Raw genomic sequence first — 16919 nt, forward strand, 5'->3', positions numbered from 1 at the left:
GTAATTGCAAATTAATTTCATAATTGTCTGTACTATTAGAACAGTTACAGCAAAATAGTACCATCAGTACAGATTTTTGATAGGGGGTTAACGGGCAGGAAGCTCTTTCTTAAAGGAGTAGCTAGTTCCAGTGGTGGTGCGCGGCAAAAATTATCTCAGTAAATGCCCTGTCATCGACAACTTCATTTCAATTTAAATATATCAAGAATGACTATAAATTCTAATGCCTGCAATTTCACCTCAATCAAGGTTGACTTTTGTAATATTATTTGTAATACATCAAAATTAAAGTAAATGATCCTTTCTGATGTTATTTATTATTAATTGCATTACAAAACCCGTATAACAGTAACATAATTAGGTGGTTAATGGAAGTTTGCAACGCGAACCAAGTATATGAGTGAACAGGAGGAATAATCTTGTGGTTCCCAGTCGTGTTTCTAAATGATTCAGAGTCAAAGCTGCATGTGTAATGTATCTGATATATTCATCGTCATACATACATACATCTTATCCAGTATTTTCTTGATTTAACTTCACGAGGTTTGTAACACCTTTATGGTAGCGGGTGTAAATAGTTGGATATAAAAACAAGCTCTAATTAAGATGTTAAGCTTTGGTTAAGATTGAGTACAAGTTTATCTTGTATGGATTGAATTGGAATACAGAGAAAATTATTATATTTATATCTATTTAAACTTATAAAAACTTTACATAACGAAACAGATTTACACCATTGAGGCAGTCGTAATTAGATAATTCTGTCTTTAAATATAGATGAACAAAAACTCTATCAGAACGTAACGTATATGAGTTGTGGGAGAAGATCTCGTTCCCTTTTAGAAGTTATCCTTGTTTTCTCTGCTTGAAAATACTGAGTTCTGGCGCTAATTAGCAACACCTCGCAAAAAATTTGATAAATCTGAATTATACTTAACACTGAAGAATGTTTTTTTTAATCCACGTGTTTTGTGGTTCTGACCTCGTGCTAACAAAATCACGACCACATTAACTGTGCACTAAAAATTTAACGATGCGTCCAAGAATATACTGCCCACTTATTTTAGCTGACATTAAAGCTGTTATTAATTTTTAAATTCAATTTCAAGAAAAACATTTATAATGATTATTTAAATAATACAACTAGGGCGCTACAACCCAATGCCTCAGATGTAGGTACATGAACATCAGCCGTCTCACGTCTGTCTCACATGTAGATTTTTAGATTTCAGACAAAATTTTAATCGCGATGTTTTCCATTACGGTACGAGCATACGTATACGCACATAAAGTCGATCTTAGGGATGAGAACTCCGCGCTGGAGCTATTAGGCCAACGCCATTTCGACATTTATTTAAAAGCCTTAGTTACTGCCAATGTTACAATTAAAAATATGTACTTAGGACGGACGTACTTAACGTATAAATATTTTTTTAAATATAAGAAAGGGACTGATTTTATTCCAAAAAAGAAATAAGTGCTGAATAGAATAGATTAATAAAAAATAATCGCAAAACTAAAGTAACTAAATACTTTTGACTGGACCAAATAAATATATATTTTTTTAAATTTATTAAGGGTTATATGGAGAGAAAAAAAATTAGTTTATAAAAAAAAGTTTAGTTTTATTTAGTACTAAGGATTTTATTCCCGAAATATATCGAATAATGAGGTGGCATAACATACCGTTCAATGTGGTATTTAGCTTCTAAAAAGATACCTTTTTTGTAGCCTCACCACAGTAATACCACATTACCACATTAAAAAATATCAGCACGAAACAAAGTTCGCGGGGGCAGCTTCTAATAAAGTATTTTATTTATTTGCATAATTTTAGGCGATCTAAATGATAATTATATCATGAGTTTAATAAAAATTCCAATTTCAGAAATAATAATTCATCAAGATAATTTCCTTATTACAGAAACTCAACTCATCTTTATTCATACTGGTGGGAATAAAAAAGCAATGCATTTATTGCATATATGTACATATTATTATAAGTGTACATTGTGTTACCTATATGAATAAACGATTTTTGACTTTGACTTACATCATTCTAATTATTTATACTAGACACAATATTCAATAATTCAAACCATTGAGTAATCTAATAGACTTATTTTATGTCTAAACTGTTTCTAAACGAAAAATTGCTCGTAAAAGCAAATATTTACAGCCGCATTTTAATTGTGTTGATGAGTAAAATGGCAACATTACAAGATCAAATGACATACGAGCGAGGGAAGTGAGGGAAGGTACCAATTACAGAAATGTGAGCCCCTATAGCCGCCAAAGGTTGTATGTAATTGAGTTCTACATTGGCTTCTCACCTTTATGTCTGTGGGGTAGAGTTGATAATGCCTTGTGGAAAGTGAGAGATTTGCAGTGGAAGTAATTTGGCATAGATTTGATATTTGCAATGGGTGCACCGACCTGCCTCCCAGTCACGTAGGCACTGTCTGTTAGGGAAATCTAGGAAAAAGCGCAAGAGCTGGATCATTTACTATAAGTATACTGCTTATTTCAATATGTTATTCATAAACAGCTCCATCCAAAAATACGGATAATATTTCTATATGTGAATGTAGAAACTAGATAATATTCAGGCCATCATGTAGCATTGCAATTGGGGAAAAAAATTGAAATCTTCCAAGGTTTTTTCCTTTTAATACTTACAGATTACTTTATGAATGTCTTTAGAAAATACATTCAATTTGTATTTCAGAATACATTAACTCCTCAATAATAATTTCTCATAATTGTTTATCCCCACTACAGATAGGAGTTTCCCTTTTTGTCATAAATTCAAGAGATTTTTATACTTTGGGATTCCCTACTTACGCCTTATATTTCAAAATGGGTATGATTGATAAATCAAGAAATCAATGATTCATTCGTGTCAGTCTCAGTTTCTATATTTAGTGTTTGCTTATCACCTTCTTAGGAGAAATATTACCTACATGAAATTCTTAGTAAGTATTGGTAATTAGATTTCATATGACGAAATAATTTGAAAACGGCGTGTACAGTACTTTTAGGATATTTATATAATGTCTATATAGTATATAGAGGCTCTGCGTGGTGTAAACGTTATCACCCAGAATGGGTTCGATTCCCGACCAAATTGTTGGTTTTAGGTTGGCTCAATGCTTAACCCAGGGTGGGTTTACACATTTAACACAAGGTCGGTGAACGAAAACATCGTAATGCATGCCTGAAACTCAAACATCGACGTGTGTCAGGCACTTGTAATAGAATAAAGAAATGGCCACGACATGGATACAGAAATCTGAGGCCCAGTTGTAGCGATACTGGTTCTTTTTTTATAAACAGTCATTTTTAAGTGTTAATATATGAAAGATAACATTAAAGCCCGCTTATTTTACGTTTAGATAAAGTGCAACAGCTTTCCGCAATTAATGGATGAAAAAAAATATATTCGAAACAGAACTTTCAGAGTCCATAGTAACAGTTTATAATAAATCAATATCCAGGCAATAAAAAACCATGCTACCTTCAAAAGATCATAATTACAAGGTGGCTGAAGATGTATTTATGACAAAATATCATATTTATTGTGCTTTTGCTTCACAGACAGGTTGTAATTTACGTTGCGCAACGATTCTCGTGCCAAAACTCGTTTATCTGATCTCAGTCATATTTTCGCTTTTTAATTGAATTAAATACATGTCGTCGTATTTAAACGAATAATTTAAAACATTAAGGTATTCGATTCTCCAGTTACGGGGAATTGTCGTAAATTATGTTCTTTAATATTACCAACTATGTAATGTATATAGATGGCTGTTCGTTTTTATCGCTAAAACGCGAGAATGTGTGGACCGTTTGGCTAAATATGATCTTGAAATATTTGTAGAAGTTCAGTAAAGGTATAAACGGAAAACATTAATAATAAAGAGAAATACTAAAAACGACAATTTAATTTTTCTGTAAAAATTGTTCCTAGCTGTAAAATGTTTGATGTCTTTTTAGAAATAATAATTGTCACTTAGTTGTTATATATTTATAAATGCCTTTAGATATTGTTTCATACTGGTAGTATGAGGTCCAAAATTTGGACTGTTTTAAAATTGTTTTATTAAGTTTTGACACATGATGATGATGTTTGATGTAGTTGAAACTAAGTTCACCGGGGCATCTATAATTAATCATATTTGTGGAGCGATATCGAAATAGTTAAGAGCAGGTTTTCGGATAAAATCGCAGGTGTAGTTATGTTTAAAAAGCAATCTAACTCAATATTCAAGTAAGGGATAGTTAGTAAAGTATCACCCTACTCCAAGAATTTTGACTAATATTACTCTATTATAAAAATTTAAATTAAAAAACCTTGAATGCGGTTTTAATTCGCTTTAGCTTGCATGCTATGTATATAATAAATGTGCCTAAAGTAATATATTAAATAATCCTTAACTGTACTTAACATTTAGATATACAAAGGCTCTAAATTGGTCCAATCTTGACGTTCTCTAGCGGTTCGAATCCACATTGCACCCACTTTTTAAATCGCTCTCTCATTATTCATCTGTCATATTAAGAGCTCAATAAATAGAAAACGAGAGTTAGTATACTTTAGAATCACCAAATACCAAATAACAAATAGAATTACGTAAACAAAATACTTGAAAATAATCGTGTTCAAAGACTATAATTACGTACTTAGCGCATATCGGTGCCAAAATTGGAGCTGTCGAAACCTGATTATTATTTTCGGAAATGAATTTAACTTTCGTCGTAACGGTAAATTAAATCACATGTGAAAAAACGCAACGCCACTATGTGGAACCAGTTGCCCACTGATGTATTTCCGAACCATTCTGACTCAGGGGCCTTCAAGAAAAGAGCGTGCCTTTTGAGGCCGACAGCGAGCCCTTTGATAATGTGAGTGTCTATGGACAGTGGTGTCAGCATCAGCATCAGGAGTACCTAAAATCAATAATATGTTAAACAGTATGAAGATACTAGCTGCCCATTACACAGGAAATCCTAGTGTACATTCTCTTTTAACTATACATCCTTTTTTATTATAATAAAGTTTTATTGTTATTTATACCATACAAATCAAATTCGCCACATCGAAATACACAAGGGAAACACTTTTTCACTCAAAAATCGACATATATATACGTATATGAATTGCTGTTCGTTTGTCACGCTAAACCTCGAGAATGGCTCGACTAATTTGACTAATTATTTGAAATATTTGAGGAAATTCAGGAAAAGTTTAAACGGTAGGAAACAAGTATAGTAATAACATATAAATATATTTTTTTTGCAGTTAAATTTATATTATTGATTGATTTGTATAGCCCTGAAACGATTTTTATGAATTTGTGCTATTCATATGGATTCGAGAATTGTTTAAATTTACAATGAGATGTTTTTTTAATGACCTGTGTACGGATATGGCGTATCGGGACCGGGTTTAAAACCCACAATGATTATTGCAGCTCACAGGGTTAGTTTATAAAATTGTAAACTGAAATCGTAAATTTGTACTAAATAAACGGATATTAAGTGGAAATATAAGCGTAAAGAGAAATCAGCAATTTACGATTCCCGGTCTGATTCTTACATTAACGTTCATTTTGGTAACGTAGGCGGGAATTGAGATAGTTCATTTATCACATATAGATCACAGATAGCGCTCTGTGTGAACGACATTATCACATGTTTAGCCATGTGATCTTACCGCTACGAAAATAGCACCAAAATTGTTCCTATGACACACCCACTGCAATTCAAACCTATGAGATGTAATTCTAATTTCCAATATTTGTACAAATAAAAATAATAATAGTAAAAAGAGCAATAAAAGTGTCAAATTCCTGCGAATTAAACATTACTTTTTGAGAGTGAAAATTTAAAGGCAAAAACATTTATTTATATAGGTAACAACACAATGTATAGTGTATTCTTATGAATGTCGAAAGAAGAATAATAAATGCTTCTAATTTTACATTTACTGCCAGTTCTCAAATCAAGGGCGTAGAACGGAAGAGAAGAACTGGCAATAAACTCTCCACTCGCCCGCTTTTTAATCGCCAAGTTTTTTGTTTTACACAATATTTGTAAGGAGCTGCAACCATTACACCATATTCCACATGACTTCTTAAGTAATTAATAGTTATTTAATAATAATAAAATAAATTAAAAACAAAGATTGGTCCTCTATCGGCAGAAGGCCTGGTGAAATAGGAGCATGCACTTACATTCTACAACACCCAAATACATAGTCGAAATAACTAACATCACCGCATATACGAAATCAAGTCCGACCACTCACCACAAGTAGCACCTGCCCACGAGTATGGCCCACGGCCAGTGAAATGACCACTGAAAGTAGTGTTACATTTTAATTTATAATGCCTTCACCCTGACAAAAGGATATCGATAATATTTAGCGTCTGAATCTTTGTATAAAAAATTCTACTAGAATTGATAAACTTGTTTTTTTGTCAGTATTTTTATTTATTTATTTCCTGATATCCCCGACTATGTGGGCCTTAATCCAATTAAGTTCTATTTTGATGCCTTTTTCTCGACTTGTTCTAAGCATACGACGGATTTCTATTACCTGAGGATTTATAGACTGTTCGCCCGTGACGACGTCCAGAGATTAGCGTGAGTCAATATAAATTGCGGCATGTTTTTTCATTTTGATAACATCATCGACTGCACTGCAGATGGATAATCAGTCAGTATTAAAAATCTAAATAAAAGATAACTTTTGACAATTTGAAATTGTATTATTTCATTTGGAACTGTAAGTTACACATAACATTAAATTTAAAAAAAACCTATTTAATTTATTGGCAATGGTAGCATTTTTTAAATTAGATATATACAAAATTACATACACATATACATATATGTATGGGGCTGGTTGGCTTCAGCGTGCGACTCTTTTCGTTGATGTCGTAAGTTCGGTATCCTGCCGTGCACCAATAGACTTGTGTGTCTGTGTGTGTCTAACATTCGCTTATACTGTAAAGGAAAACATCGTGAGGAATCGTATCTCAAATCGACCTCCTGATCTATGAAATTAAAATTATCAAAGAAACTGATGCAATCTGAAGGCCAAGAGTTAGGGTTGTAGCGCCACTATTATACACAACAGCATTTAACAATAAATTTATTATTCAAATATATGGGTTCATAATGTGACGTCACTCGTTAAACACGTCATCAAATCAAAGCGATTCCGACCCATACGAGTTGTTTAAAATAACGTTGTGACGAATAGTCATGTGACGCGTCACGAGTGTTGGTACAATAGAAATAAACTTTAAACATCTGAATCTCACCTTGCTAATCTGTTATCTTTGTTACACACGCGTTACAGAACATATAATACAATAACATCATGGGATTTTTTTGCTGTATTGTTTACTCATTTTAATCGTCCTAAAGCAGATGAGCAGGGAACAGGGAGAAGAAGGTCCATCCTATTACACACTTGTCGACACTCTGACGAAGTAGAATTCGATAGTAACCCCGAAGGCCTCTCTGCGGTCGTAAGGAGACTGAAGGCTTTAATTGCTCGTCCGGCTGTATAGGATCAAAGACAATTAAATTAATTATCTTTGGTAACATAGTGCCTGAAATGATAGTTAGTAATAAAATTTATATGTACGAATGATACATGTAAAAGTTTTTTTCTTATGTCCTCTTTAGGAAAAGTTTGGATGAGGAGCTACATTAAATGTATATTATTAAGAATGTTTATTTAAACATATACCATCTTTAACTACTTAAAAGTTTTTACGAATTGTTTGTATTTTTTTTTTGTTTTAAAAAAACTAAGATTGAACACACAACAAAAATATGAAAATAATAAGTTGTATTATGTTATTGCTTTCCAAGTAATAATTTACATTTGTACGTGATAAAACGAATAATGCATCAATGTACAGTATTTATGCTGCATTCCCAGAGGTTTTATGAATTCTAGGACTTCACTTTCATATATCTAAACACTTTGTATTTCAAACAGTATTAATACGTTAAAAGAGAGTTTCGATAGGATTGTGTTTCACCAGGAATATTTGTTGGTACCTATGTCATAGATGACATTTACAAAACATTCAAATCGTATCGAATGGTTGTATTGCTTTCACGAGAAATCAACGACTTTATTATGTGATTAGAAAATGTAAAATACATTAAGAAATACGCCGGAAAAAAAATATATATATATTGATCTTTGAAATATCTGTGACTATCAGATCGGATGTAAAAAAATACTCAACGAAAAAAAGATTTTTTTGTTAATATATATTACAAATTATTTTGTGAAGAATGTATAACACAATAGCTGTGTCATCTGCAGATAATAATTCTAAAACTATCTAATAAATTTAACTGGATAGGTAGAAATCATAAAAATATGTAAACTTTTGACATATTTGTCATTCTTAAAGAATTAAAGAGACAATACTATAGAATTTCTATTGTTTAAATGACAAACAATAATTACTTTTACTGCCATACTTAAACTTAACGGATGATTTTAAAAGCCTCTGTCAGTCCATTGATAAAAACTACTAATTATCGAGCCGTCGCTTCTGCGTCAATATGGTTTTATACAAAATAACTATGTAAACAACCTCCCGAAATTAACATCCCTTAAATAAGCGAATACAAGAGAATAGGGAAATTGATAGTAAAGGCAATAGCTTCGAAAATACCTGTACTAGGACGTAGGCCTGCGAGCTTTAGTGTGATGAGCTATGAGCTTAAAAATGTACAGTGACCAAAATGCTATTGGCTAGTGCAATAATAATTCGTGTCTTACTGGGCCACCAGCTGATTAGCGATTATCAGTACGGCTTTCGTCGTGGTCGTTCAGCTGGTGACCTTCTAGTATACCTTACTCATAGATGGGCAGAGGCAATTGAGTCCAAGGGGGAGGCACTAGCGGTTAGTTTGAACATAGCGAAAGCCTTCGATCGGGTGTGGCACAAAGCACTGCTCTCGAAGCTACCAGCCTACGGGCTTCCTGAGAAATTATGCGACTGGATCTCCAGCTTTCTAGCCGATCGGAGCATCAAGGTCGTCGTCGACGGAGCATGTTCCGACCTTAAACCCGTGAATGCTGGGGTCCCACAAGGCTGTGTTCTGTCCCCGACCCTGTTTCTTCTGCATATCAATGACATGTTGCAACTTAGCAACATTCATTGCTATGCGGACGACAGCACTGGGGATACTCTTTACACTGGCCGGGCAGGTATTTCTCGGGCAGTTGTCGATGAGTACCGGAACAAACTTGTGTCTGAAGTCGAAACTCTTTTACGTGGAGTCTCGGACTGGGGTAGACTAAACCTAGTCCAATTTAACCCCAAGAAGACACAAGTTTGCGCGTTTTCCGCGAAAAAAATACCCTTTGTCGCTACTCCTCTTTTCGAAAACACTCTTCTTGAAGCCACAGCCAGCATCGGAATACTTGGCGTTGACATATCGAACGACGTTCAGTTTCGCGGTCATTTGGAGGGAAAGGCTAAATTAGCCTCCAAAAAGCTTGGTGTGCTCAGCAAGGCGAGACGGTACTTCACTCCGGGCCACCGCTTGCAACTCTATAAAGCGCAAATACGGCCCCACATGGAATACTGTTCTCACCTCTGGGCGGGGGCTCCCCAGTACCAGCTCCTTCCACTTGACCGTATCCAACGAAGAGCGGTTCGAATCGTCAATGACCAATCCCTCTCCGAGCGGCTCGATCCTTTGGCGTTGCGTAGAGATGTGGGGTCACTCTGCATCTTCTACCGCATTTACCATGGAGAGTGTTCAGAGGAGTTGTTCGGATTAATACCTGCAGCTGAGTTTCAGCATCGGACGTCGAGGCAAAATACAAAATTCCACCCGTATCACCTCGACGTCCGACGTTCCACGACTGAGCGTTTCTCAAGGCAATTTTTGCCGCGCACCACCGCTATGTGGAACCAGCTGCCCACTGAAGTATTTCCGAACCAATTCGACTTAGGGTCCTTCAAGAAAAGAGCGTACAAATTCTTAAAAGGCCGGCAACGCACTCGCGAGCCCTCTGGCATTGAGAGTGTCCATGGGCGGCGGTATCACTTAACATCAGGTGAGCCTCCTGCCCGTTTGCCCCCTATTTTATAAAAAAAAAAAAAAAAATATATACGAATAAAACTCGAAAGTTACTCAACGATTATTAAATAAACGTTGCTAGTTAACAATTATACAAATTTAATTATAAAGTTATACATATTTTTATTTCAGTATATGTACAACTATATATTAATAAGCTCTACCCGAAATAGTTTTATTATCCCAGTTAAACTACAACATGGTTGAGACTTCAATTTCGTATAAGCTTTTAACTTATCAGCTCAACCATAAAAGGTAGATTTAGATAAATTATATCGTCAAAAAATAAAAATATATTATCGTAAGTTACATTAATAACTTTTAAAATAGTATTTCTCATGTACTCATTGTTTTATTTTTAATCAGGAACTACCGGGCGTACTTTTAGAAGAGCGTCCTATGTATAACCGACAGGCGAAAACGAATCATATACATGTAATTGGCTCTAGCAACATACTTATTTATCCTGAAATAACGTCCAGGAAATTGCATGTAGTAACATATAAAATAGTTTGCTATGCTTCCCCACAGAAACTAGCCCTTTTTCTCGAATAAAAACCATAACTAAACAAAACTAAATATTTAATTGTATAAAATAAAATAATCTTTTTTTTTTTCAAAAAAAATCTCTTCATGAGAACCTTACCTCAGACATGGCTGGATCAGAAATATGTTGGGCTTTGGGGTTTTACAGGGAAGTCCCCAGTAATAGATGCACACACGAAAAATACACCGACCAAAAACAAGCGACGGGGAATTCCCTGTTCCGTCCGCATCGCACATGGATTAATTTGATTTCAGGGATACCAACCTTATGATTGGATTTTTTTAATTCAAAATATCGCCTATTGTTGTTACTTGTACCAGTGGCTACTTGGGGCCCTTTGTATCCACCAGGCTGCAGTTAAGAAAGCTCTTTAGCAGATGCAGCTCTTTAGTCAGAGACCGAAGCATAAATAAATAAAATACTCGAATTGGTCCAGCCAGAGGTTTGCACTTAGCAACATATTTTGCGATTCATTGTTATTAATATAGATGTGTGATTACTTTATAACAATGTACGATGGTAAACTATTATCGTAGATTGTACAATAATTTTCTAAAGCTTAAATCTAGTCTTGAATACGAAAACTTTACGGCCCTGGTACGACATATGGTTTCAGGTTGTAAACATCTAAGGGAAACTAGATCCATTAAAACGCGACACTTAATTAATATAAATTCTATGGGATCGGAGGCAAACACGCGGGTCGCTTTTAATAAAGTGACTTTAATAAAGGGACCACGCATGGACACCTGTAACGTCGTCGACTAGCGCGTGTTTTGCTTCCAGGGAGTGGTATGCACTTTTCTTAAAGATCCCTAAGTCGTATCGGTTTGGAAATGCCCTTACAGCTGATTCCACAATGACATCATAGAAAGAAAGTGCCTTAAAAAGTGTTGTGGCCAACACCAGGCGTCGAGATAGAAAGGATGGAATTTCGCATTCTACCTCGATGTTGGCTGAGGGAATACAGCATACATGTATTCTTAAATAATAGCTTTATCAATTAACCACATGAACTCTATGAAGTAATATTTTCTTCCTAAATGTTAAATTGTCATAAGGCTATGAAGAAAAGAGTCTGATGAATATTTTTGTTGCAAAGTTGCAACTGTTTAGGTGTTAATGCATACGGTACAAGTTTATTTAAAACATTAATACGTCGAAACTGTGTTCGTATGTGGAACTACCAAACCTTCCTGTTCGGTAATTACCACAATTTGTCGATTCAGCCCAAAGTCAGGGCTCTGAGGTCAATGCCTTTCGTCCCCTTGCCAACCTTGAATTAAATTATATAACATTTAAACTCGCCCATATCCGATAATATGGATTTTTTCAAATTAAAACACATTAATTAGGATTTCTTACCGATTGACTATGTCATCACATAGTTTTCGGTAATGCATGTAATCCAGAAGTCATTGATTCGACTCTCAGCTATATAATTGGCAAATCTACTAATTCACAAAATATACCGGTTAAATGATCCAAGATTACGGAGCTTGAAGTATTCAATATACTTCTACGAACTAAAAAAATAAACAAACTTGACATTGACTAAACACATAATACACAGAACATTGCATCTTTAGGAGGCTTCTAGGTAGCTAGTCTGTGTTTTGAAAAAAGTGTGGGAAGGGTAAGGTAAAATTTGTAATATGAGATCATAATTTTGTGACAGAAACATTTACCTAAGGTACAGACTAAAATTATATTTATTATTAATAAAAAGGAATTATTATAAAAGGCATGACAAGAATCAACTCGCAGAAGATTAGTTTTTTTTTAAATAATAGTTTACTATTTGTTACTATTCTGCTTATGAATAAGATATACGTGATGAGACACACTACATTTAAGCCTCATATACACCAAGGATCGAGGTTCATTCTGATCTTTTCCGTTTATATTATTAGGATTTTATAGCTGTTATTATAATAATAACTTTATTCATCATAGAAATATGGTTGCGACAAAATTGTTCTACAACGTCTACAGTAACACTAGGGAGCCTCGGTGTTGTGGGTAACTATATAACAATTATTTCGAGATACATGGTGTAAGTTTATAACATTTGTTTTAAGGAAAAGTTAATTAATTAATAATTTATCAACTATTGACACATTAAATACGTACTTAAACCTATTCCAAAACATCTAAATTTAATGTTTTACGTCTCCAGGATGGAACAGAGGGCTTCTGATAATTACTAATAATAATAATAACAGTTATTTGCTAGTTTATATTGTAAGTCTATTTGTGTTATTGAGTTATGTGTCTGAAAATGGATTATATTGTTTTGGTCATGTTTATTTGTAGATAATTTAAATTCATCCAGTTGATGACGACGTCTAGAGATTTATATAAGTTGTTTTTTAAATCTTGTTTATTTTTACTTTTTATTATAATTTTGATTATAATCATCGCTTTTAGACGTGTTCTTCGCATTTTAAGTCTTTCCAGCTCTCATCTGTTGCCGCCACTACCTTGTAACTCCAATAGCTAATAGTTGATGTCTCCTTGCGATTATGTGGTACAAAAATTCATCAGTAAAGTTGGGAAAATTATTGTTTTTGTTCCGTGCGATCCCAAGGTTAGACATGAGCCCTACGGATATTGATTTATTCATACAAAAAGTTCGGCATCGGTTTCACTATCTGAAGTTACATCATCAGGTCACTATGAAACTTTCTTTGTAAATTCAAACGACTACCTATCCTAAAGGTACAGATGCAATGAAGTTTGAAGTTGCCTTAAAAGATCAAGTTTCCTAAAGGAATTTATCTTAAGTACTACGGAAACTCCGGAGAGTCTTTAAATTATTATCCTTATTTATTGTCTTTTATTTAATAACAACGGTTTTCCTGAAATAAATCATGTTTTAATCAACGTAGAAGATGGGGCCTACAAAATATAGGTAATTTATAGGTAATGAAAATTACACAAATGAATTACTTTTAAAAAATAATAAGGGGTAGACAGAGACCATTGATATCCTGACCTCGGTCCTGACATACCTCTTTCATCATCCTTATGACATTCACCATGCATGCTCGTCGGTTATGGGAACGTTTAACTTGTCCTTTCTCTAGTTTTTTTTTCTCGCAATAATAAATCTAATATTACAATGATTGAAGGAGTTTTTATCATATTTTATTTAATATAAAAATTATATCTTATTGATAAATCACTTGATGACTGCGTCTTGATACTATTTCAGCAAATATTACTAATATGTTGTTTGTTAGCATTACCTGTTATTTGTTTACACAATAAAATTTGTCAACAATTTCTTAAGGAATTTTACGCTGTAGTAATCTTCTTATATCTTTTATTTCTTTACCCCTATATAAGTACAATAAAGTGGGTTGGGCGTTCCTGCAAAGACCTCTTGCTAGACTCTTCAATTATGCACTTACACTTCCAACCCTTGACCGTGTGTTACTTCCAACCAAGCAACAAACCCTTTATATAACCTAACCTATACCTTTATTAAGATCCTCTATATTTTCTTCTCCTCGCAAAGTGTGTCCCGTTCATCTTCATTTCTTCTTATGCTTTCAAGTACTATTTGTATAGTAGTCTTTCCTAGTCTGCTATTATTTATTTTATTTATATATATTTTTATACATAATTCTGTTTTACATTATATGCGAATTTAACAACTTATTTATTCTATTTTAGTATAAGTGCGATGTTTAGTGTGAATGTATATGAAACTTGGACCAAAGTAAGTGCTATTAAATATGTAGGCAATTTAAATTTAGGTTATTTAAAAATTGCGTGATAATTATTAATTTTTAATTAACGTTTCAGTAATGCAAAATCAGAAAAAAACAATTAGCAAGGTTAATAATAAGACACGCAAGAGACCATTCATGGAAATTCAATAATTTACCATCGTACTTATTCGTCTCTGTAAAGTTTTACTACCGATATGATGAAAAGGGACAGCTCATACTTTAGTTTAAACAGTATATAATCATTGATTTGGTTTTTATTAATATAAGAATCAAATTATAGGCCTCTCATTGTAAAGATACAATCTTATCTTTAGCTGTCAATACTCCGCCCGAGACTGGTTTTAAAACGTTACTTTATATAGGTCTTTCATTTTATTGGTCTATAAAAGTCATCTTATTATTAATTATTGCTGAAGATGCTAAGAATTTTGTATATTATATTATTTTTTATTGTATTTTAATCAGTTAAGTTTAAGCATTGAAGCTGTTGATACGCGTTACCTTCCTTAAAAATAAATGTCCAAAACATTCACTCATATGATCAAACAAAGAAACTCTACAGAGTTATAATATGGTAATAGAAAACTTTTAACTAAAAACAAAATAACGATTGTAACATTTGTACAAAAGGAATTAATAGTAATTAAAGCTTATTTAATATATATCCTTTTTAAATTTTGATATGGTAATATTTCGTATTACTTAGCTTTTCTGGTGGAACAGATGTCAATTGTCAACCTTATGATATGCAACCTCTTTAGTATACTAACTAAAGCAAATACCAATTTAAAAGTTCAATCGATTATCGTCCCGCTCCTTTGAAGTATAATTACAGTACAATTGAGCCGCCTTAATAAAAAATAATTGCACCAAACAATGCTATCGCGGTATTTATTGTTTTTTTATGTACTATTCATATGATACAGATTTTTTTATTAAATCTATTTTGTAGATATATTATATTTAATTATGCCTTTTAGAAACAGGAACAGGCTATATTTGAGATCTATGAAATATACTGTTTTTCAGTTCCATATAATTAATGGCTACATATCTTTTTCCGACATTTTTTCATAAGTACAAGTTTTATTTTCATCCGATTTAGACCATAGTGTTCGATTTAAAGAAACTATATTTCTATCCAACTATACTAATGAGTATACAGCTCAATATCCAAGCTTCATTAATAAAATCGCCATAAACAACCGTTTTTGTATATGTAACTTTAATTTCACTACATATAGGTCTCGCGTGTCAATGTGGTCTTCCTGGCTGCGGCGCTTTCTGCGTTTAAAATTAAGAAATGTATTAATTAATTTTAATAAAAATATTAATTGCAATTGGTATACAAATCTTAAATATTCAGAGTTAAGGGAAATAACAGTTTTAAAAATTAGTTAATTTATCTATTTTAATTAACAGCACTTTTTACATGGGCACTCCTGCCTAGTGTCTACTAGTGGCAACTACAATGACAAGCGGTTCATGGCACAGAAGGCTGATCACCTACGTGCCTATTCAATTCACAAACGATCATGAAATAGATACAGAAATCTCAGGCCCAGACCTAAAAAAGGTTGTAGCGCCATTGATTAAATTTTTTACGAGGTTCATGGAGGTTTTATCGCTCTGCTACCTACTCATAGAAGGAGTTAATTGCATTACATACCTCGTCACTGCCGACCATTATTTTGGACAGCAGAAGGCCACAGAACACGAGGTCACCGAGGACTTTTCTAATGAAAGCTGTCTATGGCGCACTCATAGCAGGCCTGACTCCGCCGAACAAAAATATGTGCACGTAAAAACAGTTCCTCATTATGATACAGGTACTTTCCCTCGTACCACAATCAATATTTACTCTTACTATTTAAGAATTTGAATGCACAAAACCCATGAGACAAATTCAAATGAAGACAAATTTTCTAGGAATCACAGTTATTACCGAAGTTCCTGGTATTGTTTATGAATTTTAATAATCTGTCACGTATAATTGCAATTTTCGTTTGCATATAACGTTTTGGCCTCACCAAATGCCTTAGAGCCAATAATTGAAACAGTCCAAGAAACATATGTAATATATTATAATTAGATAAAGGGTCGTTATTATTCGCTGCAATAAGTTTTTATTTAAAATTGCTGTTAATTAACATTTAACAGTTACATTCTCGTGGGAACAGCATGCAAATATAATCATAAGCATAATCGTAATGTTTATCCATGCGATATCAATATTACTAATAATTTCGTATATATTTATATAATATCTAAATCTAAATGGATAGCATATTAGAATTTCTTTGTAGGAACAATATTATTTCCCATTAGTCCCCTATTTGTAACTAAGTGAAATAGGGGACTAATGGGAAATAATATAAATTGCGTTGCCTAAAGTTTTGATTTTCGGCAAAACACCATACGATAGCCTCTTAGCGCTTCGAATACGAGGAAAAGACATTAGGCATTATTGTTTTTGTTTGAATATTCAAACAAACCAA

Source organism: Pieris brassicae, chromosome 9, assembly GCF_905147105.1.
Source record: "Pieris brassicae chromosome 9, ilPieBrab1.1, whole genome shotgun sequence".
In the NCBI taxonomy this organism is placed as follows: Eukaryota; Metazoa; Arthropoda; class Insecta; order Lepidoptera; family Pieridae; genus Pieris; species Pieris brassicae.